The sequence below is a fragment of the Aptenodytes patagonicus genome, chromosome 1 (assembly GCF_965638725.1).
Source record: "Aptenodytes patagonicus chromosome 1, bAptPat1.pri.cur, whole genome shotgun sequence".
Taxonomy (NCBI): Eukaryota; Metazoa; Chordata; class Aves; order Sphenisciformes; family Spheniscidae; genus Aptenodytes; species Aptenodytes patagonicus.
In genome coordinates, this window is record NC_134949.1 from 164112505 (window position 1) to 164137081 (window position 24577).

The window sequence follows — 24577 nt, forward strand, 5'->3', positions numbered from 1 at the left end:
AAAACTGAGCCCTGGGGAACACCGCTCATGACCGGCCGCCAACTGGATGTAACTCCATTCACCACAACTCTCTGGGCCCGGCCCTCCAGACAGTTTTTGACCCAGCGCAGGGTACACCTGTCTAAGCCGTGAGCCGCCAGCTTCTCGAGGAGAATGCTGTAGGAGACAGTGTCAAAGGCCTTACTGAAGTCCAGGTAGACCACATCCACAGCCTTTCCCTCATCCACCAGGCGGGTCACCTGGTCATAGAAGGAGATCAGGTTGGTCAAGCAGGACCTGCCTCTCATGAACCCGTGCTGGCTAGGCCTGATCCCCTGGTTGTCCCGCTCATGCCTTGTGAGCACCCTCAAGATGAACAGGTCCATCATCTTCCCCGGCACTGAGGTCAGGCTGACAGGCCTGTAGTTCCCCGGATCCTCCTTCCGGCCCTTCTTGTGGATGGGCGTCACATTGGCAAGCCTCCAGTCATCCGGGACCTCCCCCGTTAACCAGGACTGCTGATAAATGATGGTGAGTGGCTTGGCGAGCTCCTCTGCCAGCTCCCTCAGCACTCTTGCAGGGGTCCCATCTGGCCCCATAGACTCGTGAGCGTCCAGGTGGCATAGCAGGTCATTGACTGCTTCCTCTTGGATTATGGGGGGTTTATCCTGCTCGCCATCCCCGTCTTCCAGCTCGGGGGGCTGAATACCCTGAGGATAACTGGTCTGCCTGTTAAAGACTGAGGCAAAGAAGGCATTGAGTACCTCAGCCTTTTCCTCATCCTCAGTGACAATGTTCCCCCCCGCATCCAATAAGGGATGGAGATTCTCTTTGACTCTCTTCTTGTCATTAACATATTTGTAAAAACACTTTTGGTTGTCCCTAATGACAGCGGCCAGATTGCGTTCTAGCTGGGCTTTTGCCTTTCTCATTTCCTCTCTGCACGACCTAACGAGATCCCTGTACTCTTCTTGAGTCGCCTGCCCCTTCTTCCACAAGTGGTAAACTCTTCTTTTTTTCCTGAGTCCCAGCAAGAGCTAAGATCTCTAATACTGAGATCAATTCAACCTTAATTCATTATTATGAATTCATTATTATGAATTTTCAAAGAGAACTATTATTCTGAAAAACTCAATTATCTGAGCATGAGAAAATGAAAAGAATTAGTATCAGTAAATACCTTCAGAGTCTGAGGCCAAAATTTGGAAGAAAATTTGGGTACTGCACCTTTAAATATTACTAGCTTTAGTAAATTCAAAATAAAAAAACAAAAGCTCCACCAGGTCACTTTGCACCTTCTCCCTGGTTAGATTGGACTCTCTTCCTGCAGCTATGGTATCACGTTGCATATTTGGAAACTTGACATATGTCACACTGAGGAAAAGAAGATTAAATTGCTTTCCTTTTCCACTGTTTTCCTGACAATTAATCCTATATTGCCTCAAGACCTAGAATATGCAGCTTGCTTAATAATGCTCTTTGAACTTTGCAATGATTGATCTATTGCAATTAAACTTTGAACTCCGAATGTTACCAGGTCATCTTATTGTTGACAGTAGTAGACCTGTAAGTCCTCTTTAAAATGAAATCCTATGGTTAAGTTACTGATCCAAGAGAGGGCAAAAACCATATCATCTAAATGACCAGCCATGCCCGCCCTTGGCAGGAGGAAATAACCTGGAAAAGAACAGTAACATTGAAATAGGAATGTATTTCTCATTTAGACATTGACTTGTGTAATTATCATTATTAAATAGGTCCACTACTCCAATATAACATTTCAAAACAGAATAAACAAAGTGCTGTGCTAGAAACCAGAGTTCTCAGGAGCTTTGAACACACCATTTTCTTAAAAATGCCAGGTTACTGACATCATAATTTCCGCCTCATATCCAAGCTCTCCAGTCAAACTGAGACAGAAGAACCCTGCTCCTGCAGTAACATTCATTTTCTTAGTGGTTAGGATCGTGAGATGAGATGTGGCAGAGAGAAATCCAAGCTTCTCTTCAACATCAGGTAGACCAAGGAAAACTGTCTTTCACATCTCAGTGAGTCCTCTGAATGTGGAAACTTGGTGGACTTCTCTAGTGCAATACACACTTCTTCACTAATTTTGAATTTTTCTCAGTATTTGAATAACAGCAACTTTCAAGGTTTCTTATGTAATAGAATGATCAGTTTTTACCTTTTGCTGTCTCAGCAGGAAGCTATACTATTCTTAGTTTTTTCCTATTTAGATTAATGACAAAAGCTTAGATAGTTTGGATACCTTCTTCTGAACTGTGGACTGAACTATGTGTTGCACAGTGATTATGAAATATGGAAAAAGGGGTCTGACTTATTTTTTGCTTTAATTCTAAGTACTTAGAAGTTCAAATATTAATCCAAATTATCCAGGTCTGGAAGAAAGAACTGGCAATTTTACCACTGCAGATTTTCCTAAATATTTCCAGAATGTCAGGTCTTCACATGAACCTATTTAAAGATGAGAACAGTCAAATAATCCAGAGAAGGCAATAGAATATTTGAAAGTCCTGAATGTGAAATAAGACTTGACACTGAATAGATGCAAAGAATTAAATATAAAATATGTAGGTAGAGATAGACAGAGACGTTACAGAGAAGGATATAATAACTACTTCCAAAAGGTTTCTTTTAAATAAGAAAATAAACTGTATTTTAAGGTGTTCAACTCTCACAGCTTTATGTGTAGTTAGAATTCCACATCATCAAATCCATGAGTTTCCACATTCCTTCCTTCGATTTCTTCTAACAGCCCATGCCATCTTCTGTTCCCCTTCATTTTAGACATCTAAAAACAAGACATAGAAAAAAATGTCACTTTCCATATTTGTTTTCTAGCATTTGAATAATAAAGAATAATGTATCCACAGAAACTCTTTGAATCTTTACCACCTGCAGACTTCCACAGATGTCTAAAACTCTTACTTACTCTGTAAAACACATCACAAAGAGACAGGGAAAACTTGTAAAAGAAGAAAAAAATAGTGCTTCCTTAACTTTTCAGTATACTTTTTCTTTTTCCACTTAGAGAAGTCACCAAGCCCATACAAATACAATTTTCTCTATACAGGTCCAAAAATAGGAAGGCAATACAACTTATTTTAGTGACTTATGAAATCCAAAGTTTGTGCCTCCCCGCTTTCTTCTCAAAACGTGACTGTACATAGGATATATAGAATGTATACAGAATCTGCACATTTTTATCATATCTTTTGCTTCATAAAACAATCCCTACTTCTTCCTGATTGGCTTTTCTATGAAAAAGTGTAACTGTGAACAGTTTGTTGCTGTCATACTGTTTCATGTAGCCTTCTCCTGGTTGCTGTTTTTCCAGGAGTCCCCTCTGGGCTGGATCGCTCAGGCTGGTTTGGATGAGCTGCTTCGAAAATGACTGTCAGCTTTTACCTTGCATTACAAGACACGAGAGGAGCTATGCAGCCTCAAGTAGAATAACAGCATTTTCATAAAACTGATTCATGAGGAGGAAAAAAAATAACAAACCCCTAATGATTTCTCCCATACCACAGATTAGGAAAGAAACAGGGGAAAAAAAACCAAACCAACAAACCAACAAAAACTCCAAACACTTAGAAACATAAAACCATCACTGACTGAGGAGAGGTTTAGATTCTACCATCATAGCAAAAGACATCATTGCTGAGGAGGGAGAAAATAATCATACCCATATGAAATTCTGGCTTTCCAATAACAGTGGAAGAAGGAATTAATCGTGGCACCATTTGTTATATACTTCCTCAGTGTGTAAGTACCATACAGCCTTTTTCTTTAACCACAACAAATGCATTTTATAGACATCTAATGTTAGCCAGTTGATTTTTCACTTTGTTCGTTTAGTTTTCCCAAATGTAAACTTGTCCCATTGACTGAAAGGCAATGTTTTTTATTATCCATACAGGTTATATGAACTTATATGGGGCTGGGGTATCTTTGGAGGATTTAAAACTTGACAGTGTCATTCTGAATGAATTCAAGGTCATGTTAGGGAAAATTAAGAGCAGGCTAGTGAACTTCTCTAGAGAGTATGTTCAAGGGTTTATCTGGAAGAGTAAAGTAGATCCTCAACTTCTGAAGAGAATTCTGTTTAGTGGAGATTAACAGGAAAAAAATTAAAGATCAACCCCCTAGACTTCTAGGGTAAATTCTCGGAGACCAACCGACTCACAGCCCTGAGTAATGAGGTCACCGGAGAAAATGAGTAAGTATATTCTCGCTTAAGAAAATTCATAGCAGAGTGCAACAAGATCATCCAATTTGCTATACTGTTCCACTTTAACCACAGCAATTTTTCCTACGTTTTATACACAATAGTCAGGAAACATTAAGGAAATCACTTGTTCAGAATGCTTACAAAACTTACATATCCGCTTTCCAAGACAAACCTTTACTTCCAAAAATATACAACATTTAGTACGCCTATAGTGAAAGTTTAATTATTGAAGATATTTTTAAATCTCTCCCCAATGTATTTAATGTTTTTTCCCATTTACTATTAAAAAAATAAAAAAAACCCACACTTACTAATTCTTTTTTTTTTTAATTATTTTCAAGTGTATCCCATAGATAATATATTTTAATAACAATCAAGTGCCATTCTCAAAATGAAAATATTCCTTATAGTACCAAAGAGGCATAGTTTTAATATCTTTGGGGGGATTTTCCTGTGTTTCAGTTCCAACTTATTTAACTTTACCTATATATCAAATATTTTTAGAACTGGCACTCATCATGTTAGCAGCTAAGACTGGCTAACACATCATTGCTTGTTCCAAAATGATTTGAGATTGAAAGCTTCTTTCATCTTTCTTCCCATGTGCTGACTCACCTTCCACCTTTACAAGAGATATGTTATTATCTTGTTCAGTTGACTTTACCGCATCAGCTCTGACAGGAAGATAAAGTTTCCAGTTCCATAGTACATGTCATTTCTCAAGAAATTTTGTCGGAAAGGAACATAAATATGAATTATTTTTTTAAAACCTCCTGCCATAGTGAAAGGACTTTTCAGGAACTGAAGATACTTTTGTCCAGGGTTGAGGAAAGGCTTTAATTTTCCAATGTGATTTTAATCAATGAAGAATTATACTGAACAATGATGAACAGTTGTACAACTACTGTACACAGGCTGATAACAAAGATGAGGATAAGGTAGTTTTGAATATTAAATCTAATGCAGAACACAGACAACGTACACGCTAAAGGCAGTGTAGGCATTATCCCCTCTACATGACTAATACACTCACTTGTCCACTGATGCTCAAGTAATTTGACCTACTGTCAAATTTTGTAAAAGTGAATTTATTCTAAAAAAAAAAAAAAAAATCCCCTACCTTACACAAAGTTTTATATGAGCTGGTCTCTCTGTGAGTTACTGGTTTCATGTTTTCTCTGTCCTGACACAATTAGGAGTCCAATTTAATATGTAGGGGACAGGATATTTTGTCTTCTGTGACTAGTATTATAGAAAGCAATTTTCAAAGAACAATATTATCTGCTCAGTTTGAGAGAGGGCTTCAGTAGCCAGTTTTGGTAGAAACTTATTTTGAAGACCAACAAACATATTTTATATTTAGATGGACATTGGGTAGCTAAGGAAGATCATCCTAGATCAAGGATAAATATCCAGTGCATAGACCTCCCACAAAGACTCTCACTTCACTCTTTTTTTCTTTTTTTTTTTTCCCCCCATATAAGTAAAGAAAAGCCTTTTCTGTTGGCAATAAGTGCTGGGTTTTATTTTCAGCTCTCTGTGACCACAGCAGCTTGACATAAATTAGAACTGACCTCCATGTGTTCCAGTGGGATAGATATGAACAGGAATGTGCAAAGACATACTTTAAAACCATTTACATTAAAATTGCTATGACTGCATTCTCTGTAACTTGGATAAAGCCAAGGTTTTAGTTCCTTGCTCCCCCCTTTCAGGGACCGATGAAATGACATGAAGGGGGAAAGGCTAGGAAGGCAGGAAAGTCTAGTATAGATTAATTCTTCTTTTGTATATATTGTTCTATAAAATGTAAATTAAGAGGATATTTTTATATTTGACTAAGTAGTTACCACAAATAACTATATATGAGCCCATCCTACTTGGTCCTGAGTAGAAAAAAACAAGCCAAGAGAAAAAAACCTTGATAGTTCAACAAGACAAATGGAAGGTGCAATTATATCACTGAGGACTGAGAGGCAGAAGTGCTGAATCATAAGCCTAAGCTGGTTCCCCCAAATATCCAGTAAAATATAATGAAAACCTCAAATTTGTGCTTCCCTGGTCTTGAGATTTCCCCTTGATAGATCTGTCTGAGAGCCAGACCCTCCCATCACCAGCTGGCTGTAGTCCACCTGGATGCTCAATTCAACCCAGATGTGGTCAACAGGCTATCACACCATCAGACTGCGAAGCCAGATCCCTGAACACCTTCACAGCTCATTTTTACCAGGACTCCCAGCACATGTGGGCTCCCTGCTGCTGAACCGTCAGCTGAAACTGTTATGTCGCTGCAGCAGTCCTCATTGCAGGGCTGTCTGGTGGCATAAATCTTGAAAATGCACAGGCATGCTCTAAGAAATTAATGGGTTTTGTGGGTATTTCTGCTTTGAATTACTATTTCACTGTCTGAGGATATTCTGGTTCACAGAAAGACTTGAAAAGAAAAAGTCTTGGCTAACTTTGAATAGAAATTCTGTAATAAAATCATAGATAACAAAGAAGACAAGAATGTCATTTGTGATTTTTTTATGAAGAAATAGAATAATACAAAGCTTAATTAAAATATACATTTAACAATTGTACTGCCAAGCTCACATCTTTTCAACTTTGTTTTTTTTTTTTTCTTTTTCCTAAAAATTCAGAAAGTTCTGCTAGCTGTCAGGGTGGCTAGCTGCTGGATGTTCAGGGTGCTTTGCATATTCCAACCGCTTGTCTTTCCTTCCCCTCCCACCCATACACTGACACATGCATCACCTGCTCAACATCACATGCCTTGACTTCCAGTTAATTACTTACTCAAGATTAGATAAGATAGGAATTAGACAGGAAGCAGACAATAAGACACTCTTGACACTCTTTACAGAATGCCTTCATGAAATGCAAAGTTGGAATTTTTATACTGTGAATGCTTTCAGATGGGGATTGGCTTTTTCTATTTATGGTACAATAGTGTGACATTATCATCAGATATAAACAATAAAATTATCAGGAGTTTTATAAATTTTATTTTTTATTATTGTCAGAGCTCTAGATAGGCAAATATTTAAACTCTCAATCCTCCCCCCACCCCCCTGAAATTACAGGGTTTTAACTATGACAGTTGATCAACTAGGAACTTGTAAGCTGCCATTACCCCTTTATTTGCAAAAGAAACGTAATAATCTCCTAATTTTAAAATTAAGGTGTATAATGGAAAAAGGACAGTTCTAAATGTGGTTTAACTTCCTTTATCTCTCTCAACAAGAGATCTCAAATCTGTTATGAATGGAGTGGTTTGACCCACTGTGTTGGTAATATTTTTCATAATGATCAAAAATGAAAGAAAACTCAAAAAACAACAAACCAAACAAACTATATTTCTTTTAGCAAATAAAATATCTGCAGCACTTTTGCTTTTCACATAACCATAGTTAAGATTAAATGAATGTGACTTGACTCTGTCTCCCTCTGGAAAAGATATTAGTAAAATAACTTCTATAGCAGAAGCACCTAGCTATATTTAATGTAGTGCTTGAAGCATCTGTTGAATTATTTCATCCAGTTTTTGCCAAAATGCATCATCCTAAATTACCAGTTAGTGCAGTGACCTCTGACTGTTTCTCATTAACACATTCCAAGAGTTTTCTGTGTAGTGTGTACAATGTAATTGACATTATTACTTTTGCTATGACTGTAAGACATTTGAATTTGTATCCTTCCTACAGCCTGGCAATACACTTACATGTGTAATTCACAAAGAGAAGTCTCAATACTTGGATATTGGTGAAAGAAGTCAGGGAAAAATTAGGAAAAAAATGACTGATTTAAGTATATAAAAAGACATACTTCTGTAGTGCATCAGTTGTTCCTGACTGGTACATTCTTCTAACTTCTAATGCTAATTTCAAAGATATGAAAGATGGGTGAAATAGCTCTCAAAGCAGAGATAACCCCAGGTTTGTATCTTCCATTCACTTGAACGTCCTTCTTAGTCCAGAACCTGGTGACTTTCAGAGAAAATTAGTTCACAGAAAAAGTATTGACCTGAACTTTGTTACTTTTCATCACCAATCTGGTGCCCAGTGTCATATATTTCCTTTTTTTAACATCCATTTTTCAGTTGTTATTTCCTTATCCAATGTTTCTGTTTACTTCTTAACGTAATTCTCCAAGCATTCTCCTCCATCTTCCTATACTTGATCTCCCATGCCAGATCCTCACTCAAGCTTTGTATTACATACCTTATTCCAACCCTGGTGCCTCTCTTCTCTGTATTCAAACCAGCTTATGCTTCTTGGACTCTGCAGTTAATGGAGGGTGCAAGTAATACAGTTTCCTTCTCTTGTTTTTGATGTTTGTATGCTATGTATTTTGAAGCATCTAGGAATAGTCAGAGAAAATCCAGCTCAACTTGTTGCAGTCTTTGGAGATTTTTGATGCAAAAGTCTAACAAGCCTCCAGCAAACACCAGCAAAACCATTTTTCAGCACTTTTTCATCTGGCCAATATTTTGTGGATTTTGATATATAAAAATAATACTTGGAAAATGTCAAATTCCTACTTTCAAGTATGGGGCTACTAGAACTGCTCAATGGAAAGGTCAGTAATCTCTTTTTGGTATTGATTTTTCTAATAAACATTTTTTTTTTTTTTTTTCCTCCCTTACCCTATGTGTCTAGCAGGTCGAGGGAGGTGATTCTGCCCCTCTGCTCTGCTCTGGTGAGACCCCACCTGGAGTACTGCGTCCAGCTCTGGAGCCCTCAGCAGAAGAAAGACACGGACCTGTTGGAGCGAGTCCAGAAGAGGGCCACGAAAATGATCAGGGGGATGGAACACCTCTCCTATGACGAAAGGCTGAGAGAGTTGGGGTTGTTCAGCCTAGAGACAAGAAGGCTGCGGGAAGACCTTATTGTAGCCTATCAGTACTTAAAGGGGGCTTATAAAAAAGATGGGGGCAAACTTTTTAGCAGGGCCTGTTGCGACAGGACAAGGGGGAATGGCTTTAAACTAAAAGGGGATAGATATAGACTAGACATAAGGAAGAAAGTTTTTACGCTGAGGGTGGTGAAGCACTGGCACAGGTTGCCCAGAGAGGTGGTGGATGCCCCATCCCTGGAAACATTCAAGGTCAGGTTGGACGGGGCTCTGAGCAACCTGATCTAGTTGCAGATGCCCCTGCCCACGGCAGGGGGGTTGGACTAGATGACCTTTAGAAGTCCCTTCCAACCCAAAATATTCTGTGATTCTATGAGTCTATGATTCTGTTTGTGAAAGTAGAAGAATTTGAGTTTGTTCTGCTTTGTTTTTTTTAATAGATCCTATAGTAGACACTCAGAAAATATTGTTTAAAAAAATCCTCTCAGACAGAGAGGCTGTAAAGAATACAGGGCCACATTTTAGAAATCAACACATATTGTAAAATAACAAGAAAATTTACCTCACTTATAGAGACAGAATTAAGTACTTTGGTCTCCTTCTGATACAGGTATGTAAAAAAAGAAAAAAAGGAAAAAAAAAAAGAAAAAAAAGCACAAATGTAAAACCCCACTTTTTTTAGTGTAAAACTTTCAGAAAATTCTTAGAGTAATTCTGTTCTTTGGCTAATTCCTACTATTTCAGGAAATGCTAATTGAACAATTTTAATCATAAAGTCATGCCACTTCAGATTTTTGAAACACTTATAAGAGATTGCCAATTTTTTTTTTTTTTCATTGAACCAACCAGCATAATCAAAACTAACACATGAAATCACTCCATCTTAGTTTCAAATATTTAATCAGAATAATGTGTGTCTTGGGGAAAACAGATGCATTCCTATCTGTAGAATGTGTCTCCAAATCCATGAAAACCCAATTAGACTGGATGCAGTACATGCTGCATACAAAGTAGCAAACTTTCTACAAATCTCATTGTTGCAACACTTACAAATTTTGTATATGGTTCAGTTCCTGCATCTGTGCATCTGTTGTACAGTAGCAATATCCATTAATGAGACATTTGATACACTGATAGCAAAATTCCATTTCTCCATATTTCTGCCAAAATATTAATCCCCCCCTAAAGCAGGTGCTTTCTTTTCCTTATGTAAAAATTATTATTGTTCCCATGTTTTATTAATATCACTAGTACTGTCTCCTAGGTAAAAGATTAATTACTTGGCTGTGATTCATAGGAATGGAGCTGCAACTAAATTACTTAGGTGGCATATCTTCTTTTGTTATGTCATGACGTACTACTATTTAAGAGTGGAAACAAAGAAGTATTAATTTTCCTGTAAATTGCCATGCTCACATCTTGGGAATAGCATCAATAACCCAATCAAAGGAAGATTATTAACCTGCAACAAATGTTTTCTGTCATCAACAAGCTTCATCTTTAATGCCTTCTTCACTTCATTGCTCATTAATTATATTTAGGTCAACTACACTTGTGCTAGCCTTCCACAACAGAAAGTATTATTTTCTGTTTCAAGTCAATAGGGAAAGGAATAGATCTGCAACTAATTAAAACAAAATTTTGACTACTCTTTCTAAAGAAGATTATACATTTCTATAACACTATTTTTTCCAATTACATTATACATGGGAGGGTCCATTGAGAGTAAATGCAGGTAAAGGGGGTTTGCACTCTTGTAATTAAGAAGAGTTTGGTCACTTCTTATATATCAAATAAACAAATTATTGGGGGGGTGGGGTCTGGGAAGGGGCTGGGAGGGCTGGATTGTTTTTTTTCCCACTATAAAAGTAGGAAATATTATATTTTGCATTGTGTATCAAGAAACTGTCCTGACATTCCTACCAAATATTTACAAAAGCAAAAATATTGAAACCACACGTGTATAAAACAACTAACAGATTCTCTGTATTATCTGATTCACCTTATCCATGGTCACTGTTGATCTGTTATATCAATTCAGTAAATCTGAGTATTGAGATAAATTGACTAGAATACTATTTTAGAGGCAGAGTGTCATTACATAAAATCTTGTGCACTTTTATATATGATAGCATGCTTTCCATCTAACCTTTCCTATTTCTGTATAAGTAGCTCTCTAAATATATCTTCAATGTCAATAAGCTTGTTTTATAAACTGTTTTGTCTTGTAATCACAGCAACCTTGTCATCATCCTCTCTTTTATATCAGAAACACTGCACTCCTCCATTTTTTATTTGACATATTGTTATAGTTCCCCTATGGTAAATGCAGTTCTGCTGATTACAATACTTCCAAAATTTCAAGTTATTCTTTACTTGCAAACCAATGCTCCCTTACAGAGTTCTGTTATGTTTTGTTTACTGGTAGAGTCTGACTATTAGAGGGGATGGAGACTATTTACAAGGAAAATTGGGTTTTGGTTTGCTTTAAAGTTCAGATTTCAGTTTAAATGTTAGAATTTTTTTTGCATATGGCCTCTTGTAAAAGTCATAAACAGTAGTTACATTCCTTTTTCTAGGTAGAATGTACCTTCATTGCACACACTTTAAACTTAACTTCTTCACAATGTTGACTTTATTAACAACTTGGCCACCAAAATAAAAGCTGGTGTAATCTCCCCTCGTGGCCCATCTCTCTTTGTTGCACTTACCCACCTTTTTGATCTCCTTGTTTTTGAAAGAAATACTTCAGTCCTTCTGAAACCCTTGAATTAGTAACATATATGAAGCACGACATGTCAGAAGAAATTATTCTGCTCTTTTAGAAATAGTTCATGCATCAGAAAGCAAAAGAATAAAGAGAAAAGGTGGGATATCAAGATATTGGGTGATTGGTATTGGGCTTAGATTTTTATCATCCAAATACTAAAGGGCAAAGGAATAATATATTACTTCCGTGTTTCAGTGTTTGCACTTGTAGGTTTTGCTCTCATACTATACTTCCGACTTCTACTAGCATGAGCAGCTCAATGATGGTTGAAAGACAGCTTTTTTTTCTCTATAGTATTTTTCTTTGAAGACTTGAATAATCAGAGAATGGAATGCCTTTGATACAATCAGTTAGAAATTAGTTAAATGTATCTGCAATTCTAAACCAGTAAATGTTCCTTTTGCTAATGCTAAAAGAAAGAAAGAAAGATAGGAAAAAAAAAAAAAAAAAAAACACAAAAAACCCACCACACTTCACTGAGTTTTTTTTCCTTATCTGACTTCAAAACCTGACCTTTCAAAAATGTGTGATAAGGATTAATTACCCTGTAGCAAGAGAGTATAAGTTTGGGAGAGAGATTGAATGTCTGATATCTTGTATAGCATGCCCAGCAATTAAAGGGATTGGAAGGGCACGTGTTTTAGCTGTTACAAATTAACTTTAAATACCAAAGCTAAGCATAACACAGTTAAGCGAAACTTGTACTTAACCAATTTCAACACTAACTCAGCTGGATTATGAGACATCTTTTTATTACATAAATAACTGTAGTCTTGATGTAGGACAGCTATTTAAAGAATTAGCTATAGCTTCAAAAGTGACATGTTGTATATTCTTAATATGGCCCATGTTTCTAATATTATAAAAATATTATCAGTAACATCCATCACAGAAAGGAATTAAAATATACAAAGACTAATTGGTTTAAATAGTTTTATATGATGAAATGATTTTAATGACCCCTAAAATTCTGAAACTGGTTCTGGTGCTACAAGGTGCTTAGACACATCTAAACTTATGTGTGAAAATAGTTTATCTAACATTAGTTCATAAAACTGTACTGTGTAGAGTGGGAAGAAAGGGGGAAAGTAGCCCAAGATAAACAATCTATTACATGTTTGGTTTGTAAGAAAGGCAGAAAGGCATTACCTGTCTATACAGAGCACAGAAATATGTGAACAACTAGCTCTTTAAATCCAAACAAATCCAACTCAGAGCTCAAATTTGTAAGTATGTTCAGAAACTTCACATACCCTATTTAGAGAGAGCATTTTGACTAAGCTATTTCTAAGTCTGATTTGCTAGGTGATTTCACTAGATAGCTACTTAGTATTCTTGATTTGTCTTCAGAAATCACTGTTTACAGTGAGGAAAATGTTATGCTAGTAAGACAGATTGATCAGTCACTTTAAACTAATTAAAATTAAAAAATAAAATAAAAAGGCTCCAGGAGACAGCACAGTGTGTAAGTCCTTACCACGAGAGTAAGAGGCAAAGCCAAATAACAAAAATAATTGCCTCTCTGTACACAAGAACAGATATTCAAAACAAAGAGGTTCAGCATGCAAGAAAAAAAAAAAAAAAAGATTACAACCACATGTACTACTTCAAGTTCTTTTCCAGATTTATACTATGCTTATTCAAATTTTTTCCATGCTTTTGGTATACTATGATTTTCATATGTATTCAGATGTGTGCTGTGGCCATTACCAAGGCAGAGGTTAAGCTTTGCTTCAGGGAGCTTAAAACCTCAGCTTGAACACAATCCTACTATCACTTTAAGATTTCCTAGGTCTTTATGTGGGGACCTGTAGGTAGAGAAGTTCAAGACTTAATGCTTTTTTGTTCCTGCAGAAAATGCACGGCCAGTTTAGACAGACTTAAGGCAATTCTTTCCCACTCAGAAAACTTTCCATTAGCTCTTTCTGTCACTGTAAACCCTCAGAAAGTGTGAAGCTCTGTCACATACTGACAGACAGCAAATACTGAAAACAATATCATTTTCACCACTGCCAGAAACTAAAATATCCAAGATTTTACTATAGGTGTAGACTTATCCCTGCCTCCGATGCCTGAATCTGAGGATTCTGCTGCATTCCACTGTTGCATACATTCTTTCAGTTTGAAAGTACAGCACTCCGTGATTGTATCAACAAGCAAAGACTTATCTAACAACCAAAAAATAAATTGCACTTCTGACAAAGCTCAAAATTGGTCTGGAAAGTAAAAGCCCTTCTGTGGGCAGTGATGCCAAATGAATGCTTATAAAACAGATACAGCTGTTATTTATTCTCAAAATAATGCAGCCATTTTAAGAAAGAATTTTAAGTATTAACTATGTGGATTTCATTTTTTTCCCCATCAAAGTACAGTTATTTATTCAACTATATCAAAATTTTTTAAACCAAAGAAGATGCACAGTACCTTCCAAATTGTGACAAAATTGTTTACATGGTGATAATTCAAGGAAAAACTTTTGAAGCACTAACCATTAGTTATGACAATAAAGTGCCATAAAAGAGAGATGCTTGCAGAAAGAAAACTAAAAATTTACATCACCTTTCAAAAGATACTACTATCCATATACCTGCTAAACTTCCAAGTTGTAGTAAAAGCTTTGTATTTAATTTTATGCTTCCTTTTGACTAATTTTTATTACATTACTTGTATATTTTCTTACACTTTCACCAAATAACTACAGTTGGTGGCAGTTTTTCTGCGTAATCACAATGGCAGCATAAGTTAGTTCATAGGACAAGGTTCTCCTGGACACTCACTCAATATCGAATCATAATTATTTTTTATGTTTTCTTACCTCAGACAGAATCATAATATTTTGGGTCAGAATTTTTATAAAAAAGATTTTGAAATAAATTGCATACATAGCACAGGTGAATGACAGTGACGCTGATGGAGAACTCTTACAAACTCATTCAGTCTGCAGGTGCTAGATACATTTGAGTATGTGGTATGAGCCTAGGATTTTTTATAGTATTCACAAAGGAGTTGAAATAGTCTTTTCCTAGTGATATATGTTTTAGTATGCTGTGTACTGCAACACCAGCCAAAGACTTTGAAGCTGCTAAGGAATTTTACACTCAAGGAAAAGCATAGAGGGAGGTATTATTAAATGGTATGCCCTGTCTTTGACTGGATCCAAGTTCAACCAGGTACTCTTCCTCAAGGCACTGCTACTAATTTCTGGAAAGAAATAGGTGGTTTACCTCTACTATGTCTAAAATACAGACCTCTACTATGTTTAAAATACAGACGTAGTACATAATGGTTGCCTTAACCATCTAATTTCAACCTCTAGTTTCTAGATAGTAAGGTGAGAACCATAAGTGATTTATGGTACAGAGGGTTGCAGAGTGCTGGAACAGGTTTGAAGAGACTTGCTTTCCTTCCCAGTTCTTCATCTTTAGATGGCAACAGTTAGATCAGGTATATCGTACTACATTCAACAAAAGTTAGTTATTAAGGCAACATTTGCAGTATAATTACACTCAGTATCCTTCTGTGACACATTGCAAACAAAATCAAAAAGGCAACTTAAGAGGAGAACTTTGAAAAAAATAAAAAGAGGTTGTTTAGAAGGAGATAAAACCAGTGTCCTTTAGACACTGTCGGTTGCCACCATCTTACCTGTCTTACCTTGCCACCAAAAAGTTAGATATTTTGTCTATCTAAAGTTAAGCAGTTAGTCATTCTGAGCTCTCCTGGTAACTGATGGAAAGAAAGGTATTTCCAGAAGGTGATTTACCCCAGTGATATAGAACCTACCACGGCATAAGGTTTATTACTCCTTGGTAGAATCTTTCTCCTTCTTGTTGACAACAAAATTTTAAAAGGATGAAGATAAACAGGATGTATGTCACCTTAGATAACCCTAAGCAGGATAATAAGTCAAGAAGAAAGGCGTACTCTCAGCAGCAAAATAGCTATGGCTGCTAATAGTTAACCTGGAAGAAATTCACAGAACAAATAATAAAGGACATGAAATTATAAACAAACTGGGGAAGGAAAAAAAAAAAAAAGCAGCAAAAACTTTAACTATACTAACAGCAGCAAGCAAATCAACAAGAGAAGTGATTTATAGATAGTTTAAGAAGCTGTAGTGGTTTAATCCCGGCAGGCAGCTCAGACCCACACAGCCACTTGCTCACTCTCCCCACAGTGGGATGAGGAAAGAATTGGCAGGGTAAAAGTACAAAAACTTGTGGGTTGAGATAAAGACAGTTTAATAAGTAAGGCAAAAGTTGCACACGCAAGCAAAGCAAAACAAGGAATTCATTCACTACTTCCCATGGGCAGGCAGGTGTTCAGCCATCTCCAGGAAAGCGGGGAACCATCACATGTAACGGTTACTTGGGAAGACAAATGCCACAACTATGAATGTGCCCCCTTCCTTCTTCTTCCTCCAGCTTTTTATTGCTGAACATGATGTCATATGGTATGGAATATCCTTTTGGTCAGTTGGGGTCAGCTGTCCCAGCTGTGTCCCCTCCCAACTTCTCATGCACCCCCAGCCTACTCGCTGGCAGTGAGAAGCAGAAAAGCCCTTGACTCTATGCAAGCACTGCTCAGCAATAACTAAAACATCCCTGTATTATCAACACTGTTTTCATCACAAATCCAAAGCACAGCCCCATACAAGCTACTGTGAAGAAAATTAAATCTATTCCAGCCAAAACCAGTACAAAAGCATAGATGTCAACTATGATGGTGAACATAATTGTACACAAGCTAAGGCTGTGAAAACTGAAAGCAGCAAATAGCTGTTTGGTTAGGAATTATAAGAAGGCAAAAAGTAAATTCTTCGGAATAACTGCAAAAAAAAGTTTAATCTGCACAACTGTAAGAACCTCCTGTTCTTTCTCCCCATTCCATGTTATTCTTAATTTCACTTTCTGGTTTTTTTTCCTAATTAAATCCTAAATGAGTAGAAAATAGACCTTGCTTTACTCTACAAGTAGTTCATAGCAGGGTGCTTACACTTCAAGCTAAGTGAAGCCTTTAGACACTAATGAATACCAAAATATACGTGTTCATTCTCACATAGCATGCTTCACCAGAGAACATGGGAGTAAATATCTAGCCAAACTTTTTTCATTCCCAGTAATTAAGATAAAGTGTTGTCAGAAATTGGAGATTTCAGAAAGAGATTTGATGGAATAAAAATTGTAAAACTACAAGTTCCTTGGCTGAAACAGGTAAGACTTCTGAAAGAATGATTCTGCTGCTACTAACAAAAATATGCAATCCATTCTGAATCAGCAATACTTCCTCAGTAAACTGGTTGTGAAAAAACTTTTTATAAAGGTGACCCTGAGAACTACAGATGAGTGAGACTTAATTCACTATCAGGGCTGTGAATTGAACAATGCCTGTAAACAAGAGGCAGGTCTGGGATGTGTTGGATGTTCTTTACACACACCCACCAGTCTCTGAAGGATGTAAAGCAAAGTCAAAACTGCCTTAAAGCAACAGGTGAGAGTTCGGTCACCTGAGGGGCTCAGAACCTTTGTGAATCAGATCAGTAAAGATTTGATGATTCAGGAGGACACTTTAACCCCCTAAAACCACCATCATTTTAACAGCAATTTTCAAAGGAAAGCTGGGGAAAGAAGCAAAAATGTTGTGGTCAGCTGCTGCATAATCAAGTTGTCTACTAAATAAAACTGAGAGCTTCCATTTGTCCTACAGCTCTGTCACTTTTTTTTCCCCAAAACTTTCCAAAGAAAATCAATAACATATCAAGAAAACGGTGATACCTGGCAGTTTAATTTCAGATATTCTGCGGATCAATAGCTTTAGAGAGGCTTACAGTTCTTCAGAATATAAGTTGCAGTAACTAATGCTGGGGACTGTGTATGTAAGCGTGTGTGTACATGTGACTGAGAGAGAAGCTGAGATTTACATTTGTTACTGGGACTTTCTGCAACATTGTATTTCAGTCACTACCTTTACTGTTCCTTTGTGAAAAGGTTTTAGAGCTGGATGTCTTTCATTCCTTTAAGTTAAATAGTTATTTGATTTAAATAGCTACAGAAGCAACTTCATTTTTTTCTACAGTTTACATTGAAATAGAATTTCCATTAAGATGCCGATTCAGAAGTTTTTAACTCAACCACGATTGCCACAGGTTTGTCTGTAAGATTTATGCTCAGGACTGAATTATTCCTAATTAATGATGGATATACTCAGTTATTTTTAAAGTGAAAGGTAGGTTTTAAAACAAAAAAAAGTAAATCTTACTTGGTATCATTTCAGAATCACATAAATTCAACAGAAAAGATGGTCTTGTCAAGATTTAGTTAACAAATTCTCATCATATTTACTTATTTTTATCATCTGAACCAAACCAATGAATCTTCAAGTTCAGTTATTATAAAGAACTATGTATATAAATATTTAACTATAAATGCAAAACACAAAACTCCTGATACACCAAAGACACACACAACAAATATTAAGCTGGCCAGAGGAGCACCACTTTTGCTGTTCTATAAAAAGTATAAATAATTATACATAGACCACTCTACAAAGCCTTATAAAATGGTAATGCAGGATTCACTGGCTGACGGGTGAATTTGATCCAATAGATGAATCCAAAATGTATAAATAAAATATAAAATATATTTCATAAAAGTTCCAGTGCAAAAATTCTAAGTTTTATTTAAATGTTTTCTTCATGGAGAAGCATGAGAGACAAATACAAGTAATTAAGCCAGTGTATCGTGTCAGAGCAATCAATCGCATACTAACATAATAGGGAACCTATTAACACACGTCAGTGGTCCATTTTCTGGCATACAATATGCTTGGAAGAATTCCATTTAGCTTTAACACTGCCATTTAAATATTTGGGTTTTTTTAAGATGGTATGTACTCTATTTTGTATTAAAAAATTAACACCTAAAACTATAATATTGATATCGTGGTTTGGATTTCTCTCAGTTTACTTCAGATATCTGTTATACAGTTAATGGAAAGGAAAGGAGGGTAGTCTTAATCATAGTTAATCTCCTGATTGTAGACCTCTGTATAAGAATGAGTGAGAAAAATATCCTTGTAAATGTATTCATGTCTTCCCATTGACTAGACAGGACATGTAGACAACCAGATACGAACAGCTAATCAGCTGAAACCTCCTTTTTCTTATGGCACTCTCATGTTCATAACAAAGTAAATTCAAAACAGAACAATTTGCTGAGCAAAGCATAACCTCATATATTTTTATACCTTTCTGAATTAAAGGGATAGAGACCAAGAAAACTACTATGGGCTCTACTGTTACAACTCAATTTTGCTTAGGTCTTTTTTTTTCTGTACTCCATTAATAAGATAGTAGCACTAAACTCCAAATAGAAGGTCAATGGAAAATTTAAAAACTATTTCTGTTTGTTTAAAATGGTTTCTTTCTGGCAGTGGAGAAATGTATATCATCAGGTCTTGATTTGAGGAATACGTCCATCTTCTTTACTTGGATGTGTTCAAAGGAAATTCTGAAAAGCTACCTCAATCTGAAAAGGCAGCTTAAGTGCTGAGAACAAGAAATCATAATGCTCTGGATGTCACAGGCACCTCACCACCTGCTTAACCTTAAAAAGATAAAGAATCTTTTTGACTTTAAAGTGGCGGCTTATTACTTCATGGGTAAGCACTTGTCTAGACAGGGTCATAATAACTTTCAAGAAGTACCTAATATCCCTATTATTTGTCTGGAGAAATCACTGTCAGGTTCAAGCATTCCTGGCACCAGGAATAGGTGTGAGCTATGAGCACAGTAGTTTCTGAATAAGTATGTGCAAACTGATTCACTAGGAGAAAAGAGAGTTGGTCACAGCTAGTTTCATGTAACTGCTTCTTCTTTATTTCCTTTCATTTCCTACAGACAGATCTGGTAACTGTACTACTCACTGTTAAAAAGCGTTTCAGTCCTGCAATAAGTATATCACATGACTTTCCATTCAGAGGCAGTCTAACCCATAACTAACCAGGTAAAGAGAAAACTTCAAAGACACCGGAGCTGTGCTGTCCTCTTCAATGAACTGTGCTGATTCATACCAAATGAGTGTTTGGATTAAAACCTCATTTTGTGGAAAGTGCTCCTTCCAGTATTACTATTAAAATTTTCAAATGTCTCAGTGATGTACCTGTGGAAGAATATTTTCCTAAAATCCCACCACTGCTTTCATTGTTAAGAATGATAATGAGGATAGCAGTTTCTATAACAGTAAAAAAACAAACAAACAAAAAAAAAAACCCAACAACAAAAAAAAAAACTTGAATTGAGGCCACTTCTTGCAATCTTATTACTTTTAGGTGGGACATGCTATTGTAGCTAAAACAGTAAGCTGAGAATGGCATGCACAAAAAAAATTGTGAATTGTTTCCAGTAACAATGAAGTTATAAATTGTAAATTTGTAGTCAATTATACATCAGCCAATACTTACACTCAATTATGCATCAACCTTGAATTATATATAAAGCCTCATGTTTGCTGCTCACACTGACAGACGATTATGTTATTCATGTATGATCATCCCCACATTAATCACTTACGTGGATAATTCTGTTTTATATCAGCTTACTGTAAGGAACTCCCAGAACATACTTTATTAGCTGTAGGAAATATACAACTTTATTAGCTGCTGCAATACTGATTTTCTTAATCTCTCTGGCAACCCCATGAAACTCTTTGAAAGCCTGTAAAAAGTCTTAGCATTTGCTCATATTGAACAAAACCTGCAAAGCGTTGTATGAGTTGAGAGGGTAAATGTGCTGGGCTACAACTGCCTTCAGGATGTGTTTTGAGTATCATTGGTATAATCTTTTTTATATATATACTTTTTCACAGGAAAGAGGAAATGTTTAGGATAAGTTCCTTACTTCCCAGATAGGCAGGCAAATAAATTGTCACAGAAGTTAGCACTAATTCTACCACTATTCTGCACTGAAAATTTACCGCGTTGGAAATTAAAATGGACAATAAATTAGGGAAGATTAGCATTACAACTGCAGAGGTACAAGGAGGTATCTTAGATATGGAAGAACAAATCACTGTCTTGAAACTGAATCAACACAGACAGATAATCAACAGAATGGCAGAGCCAATAAAGCCACTTGCAGAAAAACTGGAAGAACACAAGTACCAAAGGAAAAAAAAAAACTAAGACTGATTGAACACCCAAAATATACTGAAGGAGAACAACCATATCTTTCTTTGAACAATGCATTCCTGATCTGCTAAAAGTAAGGGGAAGGGGGGAGGGGAAAGAATGGAATAAAAGCACAGATAATTTTTTCACCATCACATGGAATACTCAGAGTATTTGCTATGGTATCATAGTAAAATTAGAGATTTAAAAAAAAAGAAATTATTCAAAATGAAGACATTATAAATACATGTTAATATTTAAGCTGGATTATTCAGTTTATGTCTAGTCTCTGACATTCAACACCTTATTTCCAGCTCTAAGAACAGGTTTACCATAGAAAAATCCACCAATACAGCTGCATCAAAAGGCAAGAATTTTTTTTAATAGTATTTCTCCAATGATATGCAAACATTGCAGCTACTGTAACCACCAAACTTAGATGTTTCAGTATACTTTTCTGTAAGTTTTATAGACTTTTGAAAACAGTGTTTATATATTATACGGATCTTAATTCTTAATTTTTAAAACACACTTTGTTTTTTTACTAATGTTTAATAATATAGACATAGGAGACTGGCTGTGCATAACTGCAGAGTCTAGGAACTAGATTATAATGCCAGATGATGTAATTTATTAATTTGTTTCTAAATTCATTCCATTCTTGTTTCTTTCCTATCTTATTTAATGGCTTGTACATTTAACAGTACTATAATCTACTGAACAAGACATAAGTGACAGTATGCCCTGTTAGATTTGTATTTCACCTCACACTGCTGAGACAATATATTAAGTTCAGAAGTAATGATAAGACTTTCAAAAAATAGTTCCTGAACACAACATAATTGTAAAACCAAAGAAATAAACAAAACCACCACCACCACCAGAACAAAATACAACAGGAAACTGATTTAATTATTAGAAAAGAGTCCACCCTTCTATTTGTATAGTAACTGCATCAAAAAATATCAGTTATGAGAAAAACATCTATTAATATGCAGGAAACTGAGGCTATATGAACTGAACTCAAATTATGGAAACTCCGTGTGTGTCCACATGTAGAAATTGTATTGTTCCAAAAAGCCACAGATATAATAGCTTAGCTGTCTGAACTGCAAGTACCACTGCACAATTACAACACACCACAATACAATACAGTTTATCACAAAGGGAGAAAAGAGTGGATGACTCTTGTCTCATTGATAAAGAAGTACCGTGTGATACCTGGTACTTAGCTGAACCATGTCTAAAAATTCCCTTTTCCCTCACTTTTTCTCCAGCAGATAAAAAGGTCTGTATTAGCTAATATACATCTCTGCAGATGAACAGCTATCAGTACTTCTGCACAGTATTTTCTTTTTCCAGTTAGATTGATCTTACTCTCACTGTGTTCAAGTAGCAGGCACATGCAAGTCAGATCTATGCAAGAAGGTATGTAAATGCACATTATACAGTGCTCTGCCAGCAATGATAAAGATAGCAATGAGGCTGGCTGTACGAGCTTGGGATCAGTGAACCTTTAGTGCAGCCACACAAATTCTGGTTTGAACAGGACTTCAGTTAAATCAGCCATGAAAAACCATGCTTGTTCCTTCTCCAAAAAGGCTACAACATCATCTACTCCAGTTGTGCACACTCAGCACAACTCAGCTCACTTAGTGTTTCAGAAAAAAAGATAAATGACTTATCAAAGCACAAGGAAAGACTCCGATGATGCAGAGTAGTGCAGCTCAGTGAGCCAATGCATTAGGACTGCAAAGGAAACATAAGAGAAAGAAGTCTATTTGACCAAGCAGAACTCAAATTGCAGTTTGTGATAAGCGAAGGAGAAGTGGAAGAAGATTAAAAGAAAACAAAACAAAGCAAGTGATGCAATGGCAATCACTCACCACCTGCCACGTGTAGCCAGATGTCCAGCCAGTTCCCAAGCAAAAGGTGGCTAACCTCCTAAACCCCCTCCTCTTGCATGCCCCCAATCCATTCACTGAGAATGAGAAACAGAGAAGGACGTGATGCTGTGTAAACACTGTTCAACAATAGCTAAAACATTGGTGTGCTATCAACATTGTTTTGGTCACAAATCAAAAACATAACACCATACAAGCTGCTATGAAGAAAATAAACTCCGTCCCAGTCAGACCCAATACAATGTGTTTGATTCTTAAAGCTCTTAAAAAATTCTGAAAAATATGCTCTGTAATTTGTGGGAGCTGTTAAAAACAAAGTAATTCTAAATTAGAAGAAAAACAAGAGTCATCCTTGTAAGCAGTCTGTAACATTTGATTCTTGGTTTACTCCTGACAAAAGAAACCAGGAAGAGAAACACTAATAATGTTCAACTAGAAGACATGCCACACTGCCTTTCTAATCATAACTACTGTTTCATAATCTTAGAAATATACAGAGACTATTAGAAACTCTGGTGAGTGAGGAAAGAAGTAACTAGTAAACTATCTACAGAGATATTATCTCATGCTATTTCCAACTCTGAATTACATTAAGCTCCTGTGGCAGTCAAGCATAGAGGGGAAAAAAAAAAAAGGGAAAAGCAAAAAGTCTGCGTCAGACTTCTGCATTTGCCTGTTTCTTGTTGGAATTAATTAAGTTATAAGATCTGAATCAATAACTTGCCACTGTATCATTTACTGTATTTTCATTCTGCCCTCATGGGTTGATGAAGTGAATGCAATTTTTCAAAGCTGCTTCCTTACTTTTAGAAGTTAGTCTGATAAACATAATCAATGACAACTTGAGAAGCTGGGATGCATCTAATGCCTAATCTAAATAGATTTTAAAATATTCAAGGATTGATTTTAATAAGTAGCTCATAGACATCCACAAATGGAACTCATTTACAGCTTTTTAATATATAATTATTAATTGTTTTACAGCACTCAGAAGTGTGCTAACTGCTTCAGAGGAAACATAACAAACTATTCCCTCCCAGGATGCGAGCACTGAACATAAAAAGCAGCTTCCAGCTAAAATTCCCTTCCACTGCTCACCAGAGAGACTGGTTGCCAACATTACCTACTTACTCACAGCTCCCTGCTGCAACACACACTACAGATGACAGGGGAATTGTTTAGTTCAGAACAACTTCCCTAGCCATGCTAATCTCAGCAGTCAGGGAACAGCCAGAACAAGAGTATTAACGCTCTCTAACCTTCAACAGGCTTAAATTGCCCATTTCTGAGCCCAACAAAGAAATTTGTGCTTTTGCCATATTTGTGAAAGATTAGATTATATAAAGCTGTGAGGGTACATTTTTTTCATTTTTCTCCATTTTTCTTTCTTTTAGATTACTTTTCTACTTCCTACTCACTTTATATTTTTTTTTCCTTCTGATGCTTTCCATTATTTTAAATGGTTTTCCTAACTGTCTTCTCTTCATTTAGTTTTCTCCCTCCTTGAAAATGTCACTTTACTTTCATTTGTTTCTTTCTTTCTTCTCTTACTGTGTCTTGTTATACACCTTACTCTTATATTTCATATCAGGTTTTCCCCCTCATCCCTTCCCATGCAGTCTTCTACATCACAGCAAAGTGTTTTCTGCACTT